Here is an 11,303-nt window from a genome sequence, read left to right as displayed (position 1 = left end):
CCTGGCTAATTTTTGTATTTTTAGTAGAGTCGGGGTTTCACCATCTTGGCCAGGCTGGTCTTGAACTCCTGACCTTGTGATCCACCCTCCTCGGCCTCCCAAAGTGCTGGGAGTACAGGTGTGATCCACTGATCCCAGCCTGCAAATATAATTTTTAATTTACTGTCAATCTGAGAACAAGGCTGGGATAAGATAATCCTCCTCAAATAGTCACTAGCCTTACCAAATTCTGTGTTGTGGGCCTTGCATCAGCCTTCAAATGTTTGATGCTTCCTTTTTTTTTTTTTTTTTGAGATGGAGTTTTGCTGTTGTTGCCCAGGCTGGGGTGCAGTGGCGCTGTCTTGACTCACCGCAAACTCTGCCTCCCGGATTCAAGTGATTCTCCTGCCTCAGCCTCCTGAGTAGCTGGGATTACAGGCGTGTACCACCACACCTGGCTAATTTTGTATTTTTAGTAGAGACGAGATTTCTCCATATTGGTCAGGCTGGTCTTGAACTACACACCTCAGGTGATCCGCCCGCCTTGGCCTCCCAAAGTGCTGGGATTACAGGCATGAGCCACCGTGCCCGGCCCAAATGTAAGTTCTTTTTTTTTTTTTTTTTTTGAGACGGAGTCTCGCTCTGTCACCCAGGCTGGAGTGCAGTGGCTGGATCTCAGCTCACTGCAAGCTCCGCCTCCCGGGTTCATGCCATTCTCCCGCCTCAGCCTCCCGAGTAGCTGGGACTACAGGCGCCCACAACCGCGCCCGGCTAATTTTTTTTTTGTATTTTTAGTAGAGACGGGGTTTCACCGTGGTCTCGATCTCCTGACCTTGTGATCCGCCCGCCTCGGCCTCCCAAAGTGCTGGGATTACAGGCGTGAGCCACCGCGCCCAGCTCCAAATGTAAGTTCTAAACATCCAAGCTTCTATAGGCTCATTAATGACCAGTCTCATGAATCTTGTACTGAACTAGAAGCAGAAAAAGGATTTCCATTATACTGTTACAAATGGCTACAAACATGGAGGACCCATTATGTGGCAAGTATTATAGTGTGGTTCTATATGTGTGATCTTTGCTCTCACCATATTCCTGCAGAGTGAGTATTACACCAGTTTTCCAGATGAGGAAACCAAAGTGTCTAGAGGTTCAATCATTTGCCTACATACAAATAATGGAGCATATTTTAAACCAAGGCTGTAATGTATATGTTCTCCTTCTTGTTGAAGAAGGTTCCCATCCTGTTGAAGAAGAAAACCTGAAACTTCTTTTACTATCTCTATCTGCCAGGAAGATGGAAGGCTAAAGAACTCTTTCTCTTCCTTAGATTTTGATCATCACTGATTTCCTCCCTGGAATAGGAGAGTCGTTATACTCTGAAATTTGTGTATGCACGATATGGATATAGGGAATATAAAATATATGTACTGTGTAAACGACATGGGTGCCTTGTTTTGTGTGCTTAGGATGACATTTGATTAAACAGGTAAAATGCAACCATTTTCATATATGAAATAGCATCCCCCTTTAAGACAACAGCCTTCTCTGAAGCTTCTCTTAAAGCTCTCCTTGGATTATTTTTATTCTGACTTGGCAGGAGCTACTAGCTACACACTCAGTGGGTAGGGATGAGAGCCCCAGACTCCAGTCCTGAGTGCTAGAGTATGCTGAGGATTATACGGTCTTCTTGAGGTGGGAGTGAACTGAGAACTCTACAGAAGAAAATAGCTTTTCCTTCTGGCTAATAGATGAAAAGAGTCACCCCATCACATCAAAGGTACCCATGTTCATCTGCCTACAGTGAGGCTGTGGCCATTCATCTGCGATGTCACCAACTTGGCAGCCCAGCCAGCCACATCTGGAAAAGTTAAGTGCGCTGCAGAATTAACACATGTTGGGGAATGTCCTCAGCACAGCGTACTGACAACAGGCTAACACAGTTTCTCCCTCTATTTGCATCAAACCTAATAAGTTACTTAAAAGTTAAAGATTCAAGGGTTAGATAAGTTATTGAAGAGACTCTGTATGTACTATAGCCAACAGTGATTCTTTGAAAAGTAAGACATGACAGGCCCAGAAGGGTTAATGAGATCCATAAAAAGGGTGACCAGTTCATGGGAAGCCAAGAAGGGATCTGTGAAGAACAAGTGTGTGCACTCTAAGAGGACAGAAGCTTTAGGTATCCCTCTTGGCCAGCACCTAACACACCACACAACTCTCCATCTATCTTATCATAGTCTGAAATCCTTCTGGAGAACTGAGCATGTGCACTTTCTGAATGACAGCCCATGTACCCTAAAAAGTTATCGTAGCTCCTCTCATCACCCTGCATTGTTTCAGTTTTCTATGTCTAAATTCCCAGACAACCCCTCAAATCAGGACCCATGCTTTAAGGCTTTATATATATATTTGTTTTTGTAGATTTGACAGTCTTGATCATGGTGCCACATGAAAGACACCATGTAGTAAACTCCACTTGTTCCAATTTGGCATCAGATATGACAGCCCGGTACAAGGACAATGGAAGTAGAAAGATAATCCTGCAGTAGCTCTGATCTTGTTCTTCTATAAGCTCCTCAGCTAAGTGAAGGATTCTCTTTTATTCTAAAACCTTCTCAAATGTTGTTCTTTCTGTTCATCCATCCATAGGCACTTTATATTAATTTAAAAAAATAAGTTTTCTCCATGGAGCCCAAAAGTTCCCAGCACCCCCTTCCTGATATGTCCTCTTGGGAATTTTGGAAAAGAAAAGGAAGTTTATGGCTGGGGAAGGGGTGTGCAAAAGAAATTCCTTTGCCTTTCTAAAAAGTCTACTGACTGTGGGGGCAGCTCCACGGTGCATTTAGCTCTCAGTTCCTCTTCGATCCTTGCTCAATCTCTGATTTCCCCGTGCTCTTTTCAACTGCTCTGTGTTTCTTTTCAGGAAAGAGTCATTTGGAGAACCTTTGCCATGGTGTACTTCACCCTCCACAGGGAGTTGGTAAGGCAAGGAACTTTGTCAGAGGTGAAAGTTCAATTTAGGGATTGGCTGTTTACTCCAATTCAAGAGAGAGAGGTCTGGTAAAACAAAACAAAACAAAACAAAACAAAAACCAGTAAGACAAGACACATCCTTTTTCACACATGGACTGAGAGAAGACTCTTTTTAGGAAAGCTCAATTTGATCAACTTTATTTTTCTAAGGAATTGTGGTTGAATCTAGCTACCTAATGGGAGGAATGACTGAACAAATGCTAAGTGAGGCCCACGTGAGTGGTTAAGTGGCAGAAGTAGAATTCAACTCTAGATCTCCTAATCCAGTTCCCTGGTAGTTTTGCATTATTTGGCATGGCCAGTGGGCTGTGTGTGGTTCCCTAAGGCCATACCACAGTACGTACCACAGCTGAAATAGATGAGCTCGGCCAGGAGGGGTGGCTCATGCCTGTAATCCTAGCACTTTGGGAGGCCGAGGTGGGCAGTTCACCTGAGGTCAGGAGTTCAAGACCAGCCTGGCCAACATGGTGAAACCCCATCTCTACTAAAAATACAAAAAATTAGTTGGGCATGGTAGTGTGCACCTGTAATCACAGCTGCTAGGGAGGCTGAGATAGGAGAATCACTTGAACCCAGGAGGCGGAGGTTGCAGTGAGCCGAGATCGCGCCACTGCACTCCAGCCTGGGTGACAGAGCAAGTGAGACTCTGTCTCAAAAAAAAAAAAAAAAAAAGATGCGCTCATGGAGGTCTGAGTAGCTCCCCTTTCTATACCTACATTTAATCTAAGGATATGATTTTATTTGAAGAAAGAGTTTCATAGTGAAATAAAGATTGCCTTGTCTATGCCATGTGACCTCCGATTTTAGGAAGATTCTACTAAGATAAACTCTGGAAGCCATTCTCAGGTAGGTCTGTGTCACTAGTATCCTTACTAGAGACCTGATCTGGTTCTTTTTGTCCAAAAAGCCATATCGGAATAAAGAGCATTTACCTTTGGGCCACTGATTCACACACATGTGAATCAATGTCCCCCTGAATGACTGATGAAGTTCTAATTTGTCATTTTGCTGTTTCTGACAATCACTGCTGAGATTTTAATATTTATCCTCTGTAAGAATGGCAATGTGGTTCTGAGTGTGGGCTTTGGTCAGAAACCCTGGGTTTGCAGCTGGCTCTACCACTTACTATGTCACCTTAGGCAACTTAAAAAACAAATCAAAACAACAAAACAGAATAATATTTTTAAAAACTCTTTCTGCTTTTAGGGCTGAAGATGAAGTGAGTTAACATATTTAAAGCACAGAGTAAGTGCTCCATATGTATATGCTGTTATTGTTATTGTTGTTGTCATTATTATTTGAGGGACCCATGCAGAGGCCTTGCATCATATCTGGCATCAAGTTCGAAATGCGCTCAGCCTCATCATCCAAAAGCTCTACATTCTTGGCTTAGGCCAGTAAGTTGTTGCCGTCATGGGTAATGATATTTAGAACAGAGCTGTACCCACAATAGCATAAGCCTGGTGGACTCAGTGTATGAGTGATTCACCTCTGGAAAGCAGTAAGCTGGCAACCAGCTCCCACTTCCCCAAAGTGGTGGTGGAGCTAACAATGGCAGCCAGAAGCACTGTTCTCTCACCAGCAGGCAACTGCAGTCTTTCGATCTGCTGTAGTTGGCTCAGCTAAAACTCACACTTCCAATTTTCACACTATCTGTAAACTTTAATTCGAAAGACTTTCCTATTTAATATCAAACAAGTGAGAAAAAAATCTCATCAGCTCATCAGTGCTGTGCCAGACTTTCATTGGGATATGGCAGCAACTGGAACTCAGCTGTGCAGAGACCTCAGTAGGATTTCTCAAATGGCTGAGTGGAGAGCAATCCATCAGCTTACTGAAATCTCACATGCCATTTGGTTTAAATATTAAGGTTCCTTTGAGGTTAAGTATTAGAACCAGAAGGAAGGCAGGATTACAATCTGTTAGCCTGGGCCCCACATGCTGCAATTGTCACAAATGTACCTCTTTTCAGCAAGAGGGGTCACTGCCAGCCCCAACTCCACTTACCAATCAGGCCTGGACTTCCACATCCCCATCAACCTGTCCCTGAGATTCAACCCATAGTACAGACTGATAAACAGTCCAATAGAAATATAATGTGAGCCACCACTGGGAGGCACATGCCATTTTAAATTTTCTAGTAGCCACAGTGCAAAATAGTAAAAAGAAACAGGTGAAATAAATTTTAATAAGATATTTTATTTAACGCAACATATCCAACATAGCTCCATTTTATCATGTTACCAATATGAAAATTAAAACTGAGATAGTTCACATTTTTTGTGCTAAGTCTTTGCAATCTGATGTGTGTTTTATATGCACACACACCTCTGTCGGGGCTAGCCACCTTTCCAGTGTTTAATAGTTACTGTATTGGACAGAGCAGGGCTAGGCTGTGGACTAGATTAATTCCACACATTGCACTACATCTCGAAGCAGCAGGCCAGTGGTGAAAACACCCAGCTGAGTCTGAGGAAGGGTCTTGAGAGGCTGAGAAGAATTGAGAGGACCCTGTGAAACAGAATCTGTCACCACAGCTCCTTTTGAAGTTCATTTGTTTGCAATAACTTTTATAAACATCATTGCCCCCTCCCCTTTGTTTAACAGTTTGGGGACCCTATTTATCTCTGATGGAGAAGCGTATTATTTTCTCAGCTGCAAATCATGTTAATTGGCCAGTAGATAGATAGGAATGTGGAGTAAACACCCCTAATACCTTTAATGCTTTTAACGACTTTTCCAGCCCCATACTGTAGATACTGTATGGAAGTGGGAGAGGAAGTCCCCTCTTCCTGCTTAGGATGACAAGCCCCTGTCTACTGCAAGGAGGTGGTGGGGTCATGAATGCATTCTAATCTGAATGCATTTCAAAATTTGAGAATCCCTTGTTCTTTGCTTTTATCTGACACTCAGATAACTTGGATGATTTGGCCAGAGTAACCGCAAAAATGCAAGTTATCAGGAGTCTTTGAGACAAGATAAGGATGGAAGGTTGTTGTAGTGCATAGTGGCATTTGGTTAAAGCATTAATTTCTTCTCAGGAGAGTCACTCTGCCAGTTGCTTTTCCTTCCATAACACTGCCAGTCTTTCAGCTCTCAGGTCACTGGTGGCCTGATCAATTCCAAGGGACGATAAAAGGTCTTTCTTTTCCAAAGTGGGAGAAGATGGGTTGTGAAGAAGAAGGAAAGGCAAAGGGGAAAAACGCCGACCCAATCTCTGGCAAACCAATTGTAGGAACAAATACCTACGTGAGTTGAAGATCTAGAAATTGGTTTCCATAAAACTCTCCTGTCCTGTGCCCACTGGAACATCTTCCTAAAACACAAGGGTAGGTATAACATAGTTTCATGTCTGTTGGCTTAGAGCATACTATAATCTTCTCCATTGAGTCATAAACTGTTTTTCTTCAGAGTCCTCAGTATGACCCTGTTCCTCTTCCTCAGATCCAAATCCTCATTCCAGTTGTAGAAGGGTTTTTCCAAAGGGCAACACAGCAGTAGGGCACACAGAGCCCCAAGACTACAGAAGACCTACACACTCCAACTCCCAGGCAATGCTCAACAGCAACTTCAGGAAGAACACACCTGTCTCGGGTTGAGTTTATTAGCACCTAGAAAAAACAAATTTCCCTATTCTGAATTCTCCTTCATAATTGTTCACCCTTTTCTGCCTTCTGCTGCCCACAAACAATTAAAAATAGTGATGGTCAGAATTGCCTGGGGAGCCTGTTAAAATACAGACTCCTAAGGCCTCCCATTCACAGAGACTCTGATTCCGTAGATCTAGGAGCATGGCCCAGGAATCTACACTAAGAGTATTTCAGGCTTTTTTTTTTTTTTTTTTTTTTTTGGCCAGTTGTCTAGAAACCATGCCCTTGGAAGCCTCGCAGGACGTCTGCTGGAGTAATGCTATTTCAATGTCAAGAGTATAATGTCAATATCAATGTGTAGTTTTTTTTTCTGTGCATTTAAAAGGTAGTGTTATGATTTCAAGATTGTGTTGTATTTAAGGAAGTGTACTTACGCATCTTCCTGATCCCCAATAGACAACAAAATCATTAAAAGGACCTATTTTTTTAATTCCCAAAACTTTCAAAAACCATCTTAGAGGGCAGCCAGACTTCGTCCTGGGTTACCAGAGCAAGGTACCTGCTCATTACATTGCCCCTTGCTGGGAAGCATCAAAGGGATTCCCATGCCCCTGTGGCCTCCCTCGAGGAGTTTCTTATGCTTTGTACCATGTGACCCTGCTATCCTGGTCATAGTCGATGGGACTAAGGATGGGTGCTCTATCTGGAACCTGCATCTATAAGATGGCAGAGACTTATAAGTGATCAGTCCAACAAGAGTGCTCTGCACTAGAGAATGACTGGCATATCTTCCCTCTCAGTTTGCATGCATCACAGAAAGGGGAAGTCAGCTAAGGGGAGGTCAGCAGGCAAAGTAGAGTATACAGCAATGTTGTATCAGCATCATCATATGGTGGGACACCAGGATGAGCAACTGCAGTAACTAGCAATTTAGTGTGTAAGAGCTACCATACTATAGCCATTGTAAGAGCTAGTATTTATTAAGTATCTACTACTGGGCAGACAAGGTGCTAAGTGTTCTTTCTTTTCTTTCTTTCTTTCTTTCTTTCTTTCTTTCTTTCTTTCTTTCTTTCTTTCTTTCTTTCTTCTTTCTTTCTTTCTTTCTTTCTTTCTTTCTTCCTTCCTTCCTTCCTTCCTTCCTTCCTTCCTTCCTTCCTTCCTTTCTTCTTTCTTTCTTTCTTTCTTTCTTTCTTTCTTTCTTTCTTTCTTTCTTTCTTTCTTTCTTTCTTTCTTTCTTTCTTTCTTCTTTCTTTCTTTCTCTTTCTTTCTTTCTCTTTCTTTCTTTCTTTTCTTTCTTTCTTTCTTTCTTTCTCTTTCTTTCTTTCTTTCTTTCTTTCTCTTTCTTTCTTTTCTTTCTCTCTCTCTTTCTTCTTTCTTTCTCTCTCTCTCTCCTTCCTCCCTCCCTCCCTCCCTCCCTCTCTCTGTCTCTTTCTTTCTTTCTTCTTTGTTTTTTATTCTTTTTTTTTTTCTTAGAGTATTTCATTTAACCCATATAAAGACCTTATGGTTATGTGGTATGAATTGTTAACATTCCAGCTGGGTGCGATGACTCATGCCTGTAATCGCAGCACTTTGGGTGGTCAAGGCGGGTGAATTGCCTGAGCTCAGGAGTTCAAAACCACTCTGGGCAACATGGTGAAACCCTGTCTCTACTAAAATACAAAAAAAAAAAAAAAAAAAAAAAAATTAGCCAGGCATGGTGGTGCACACCTGTAATCCCAGCTACTCAGGAGGCTGAGGTGGGAGGATCATTTGAGCCTGGGAGGTGGAGGTTGCAGTGAGCCAAGATCATGCCACTGCACTTCAGCTTGGGTGACAGAGTGAGACTCTGTTTTAAAAAAAATTGTTAATATTCTCATTTTACAGATGAGGAAACTGAGCCTTGACAAGCTTAACAATTTGCCCAAGGTCAGCAAGTAATTTCAATGCTGAAATTCAAACCCAGTTAACTTGTTTCAGAGCTCATATGTGTATTGAGGACAGGGCTGGCTACACAATTTGCAGAGACAAGTGCAAAATGGAAATGTGGGACTCCTTGTTCAAAAAACTGGGAAAAAGTGACATTGATATAAAGCTTTTTCTTTTCTTCCAAGGTTTTGATCTTGCCTAGTCACGGTTATTTCTATTTGCTAGCCAATGTCATTCTAAATCAAGAAAAATGACACATTAAAATTATTAGCATAAATGTTACCATTCATCTTTATACTGTGTAATGTCAGTTTTAAATGCCAGTTGCAGTTGTAACTCATAAGCAGAATCATTGAAATTGCACAATTGAGATTTTATAGCTCATATGTACATTTGTATTTTGCACAAAACTAACTCATCTGTTTTTTATTTTTTGGGTTTTTTTTGAGACAGTCTCGCTCTATCGCCCAGGCTGGAGTGCAGTGGCACAATCTTGGCTCATTGCAACGTTTGCCTCCAAGGTTCAAGTGATTCTCATGCCTCAGCCTCCTGAGTAACTGGGATTACAGGTGCCTGCCACCATGTCTGGCTAATTTTGGTATTTTCAGTAGAGACAGGGTTTGATGGTGTTGGCCAGGCTGGTCTTGAACTCCTGACCTCAAGTGATCCACCCACCTGGGCCTCTCAAAGTGCTGAGGTTACACATGTGGGCCACTGTGCCCAGCCTCATCTGTTTTTATTTGACTTCTTGATACATGCATATTACACCAACACTCTACTTTTGGCTACCGACAAGTAAGGAAGGAACTGAAAAGAACAGGAACTAGGGGTTGTCCTGTCTTCCCCTTCTTTCCATGGCATTATTTTCAGTGTAAGAGGTTGGTTAATACAGGGAAGTTAAACAGATTAGAAGGGATGTGATAGGCAGCCTTGCTTGTTGGTGTTTCTTAGAATGCCATTGCCTTCTTTCTGCATTTGAAACAAGTTCAGGTTCAGATGGAAAGCATGGCCTCTGAGGGATGCCAGTGTCCTCTCTTTCTGGTGATAGACTCAACACAACTACTTTGTACTGTTTTGAGTCTTGCTGAACTCTTGCGCATCACGGGCCCATTCACCGAAATTCTGTGCCCAGGGGACATTGGAAATGCTGTAGATGAACAGGCAGACAAGAACATGCATATTGCAATAGCTCCTCTATTTGCATGAAGGCTCCATTGCCCTGTGGACTTTACTTATAATACAACACAAGTGCTATCATAAACTTACGAAGAATTCCAAGATGTTGACAGCAGAGCATTAAGCCAAACACAGGGCCCTTCTGAACACAGGACATTGTGTGAATGCGTTAGGTCAGTGGGCCCCAACCTTTTTAGCATCAGGGACTGGTTTTGTGGAAGACAATTTTTCCATGGACAGTGGGAGAGAGGAGTCAGGGGTGATGGTTTCAGGGTGAAACTGTTCCACCTCAGATCATCAGGCATTAGATTCTCATAAAGAGCATGCAACCTAGATCCTAGAATGCACAGTTCACAATACGGTTCACGCTCCTGTGATAATCTAATGCTACGGCTGGTCTGACAGCAAGTGGAGCTCACGGGTAATGGTCTCCTGCTGTCCACCTCCTGCTGTAAGGCCCGGTTCCTTACAGGTGAATCTGTGGCCCTGGGGTTGGAGACCCCTGTACTAGGTTGCACACCTGTGAAGCTGCACCTGAATGGGATAATGACTAGTAGAGAAGTTTTTGTCATCTAGCTGTTGTTGGATGATATAAAGTCCTACTGCCTCTTGAAATATGCAGTTCCTGTTAGCCCAGCAGCCCAGTCATGCAGCCTCAGAAATGGATACCTGCCCACTTTATTTGTTGGTGGGTTTATTCATTGGCTTATAATTAAATCTCATTATCTGAGGCAACTAGAGTGTGTTCAACAAAGCACTTTCTGGGAAGCTTGTGGGGCTCCTCAGACCTCTGGAACTCTTCCATGAGTGGGTGGGAATAGCACCCTGCAGAACCTTTGCTCATCTGCCAGTATCATGTGGTTCACCCAATCACCTCCAGAGGCATCCCAAGCCTGTGTTGGTTGTTCAGGACTGAGGGGCTGTGGAGCAATGGGTTGGTAACAAGGTCAAGGAGGCTGGTTTTCATGTTCTTTCTTCATTACCTCAGCTCTTCAGTTTGGCCTTAGTCATTTTGTTGTTCCTTTTGACAAATGCTCTCCTGCTACACCTCTTATATTAACACATTTCCTTGCCTTCCTGTTACCTGTGACCACCCTAGAGCTTCTCCTTTCAACCCACTCTCTGCCCAGGCTGCTTTCCCTAAGTAAATGTTTTGATTATGCTGCTCTTCTTTAAAGCATTCAGTGGGCCCCCACTGCCCACTACATTTCATCCCATTTCCTCATCCTGGCATTCAAGGCTCTCCGCAATTTGATTTCAGCCTACCCTCCCCTTTGTGTTTTCATTCTCTCCTTATGGGCAAGGGACTACTATGTAAGATCTCTGCCTCTTTTGCACCTCTACTCTTTTTGCTTTCTCCCCCTCCTTTCACATTTATTTTCTACACTGGATTCATCACAAGTACATAGTGTTTATTTGTGTCTTTCCACTCTACAAAAACATATATAACATATATAACATATATTGCATAACTATCATGTGGTCAACATCATGTAAAGGTGGAAGGGAAGTGTTTGAGTAAAACAATTTAGTGCACAGAATTAAATATTGTTGGCTGTGTGCAGTGGCTCCTACCTGTAATCCCAGCATTTTGGGAGGCCAAGGTGGGCGGATCAC

This window comes from Macaca nemestrina, chromosome 6 (assembly GCF_043159975.1).
Source record: "Macaca nemestrina isolate mMacNem1 chromosome 6, mMacNem.hap1, whole genome shotgun sequence".
Taxonomy (NCBI): domain Eukaryota; kingdom Metazoa; phylum Chordata; class Mammalia; order Primates; family Cercopithecidae; genus Macaca; species Macaca nemestrina.
This window is presented reverse-complemented; position numbering follows the sequence as displayed.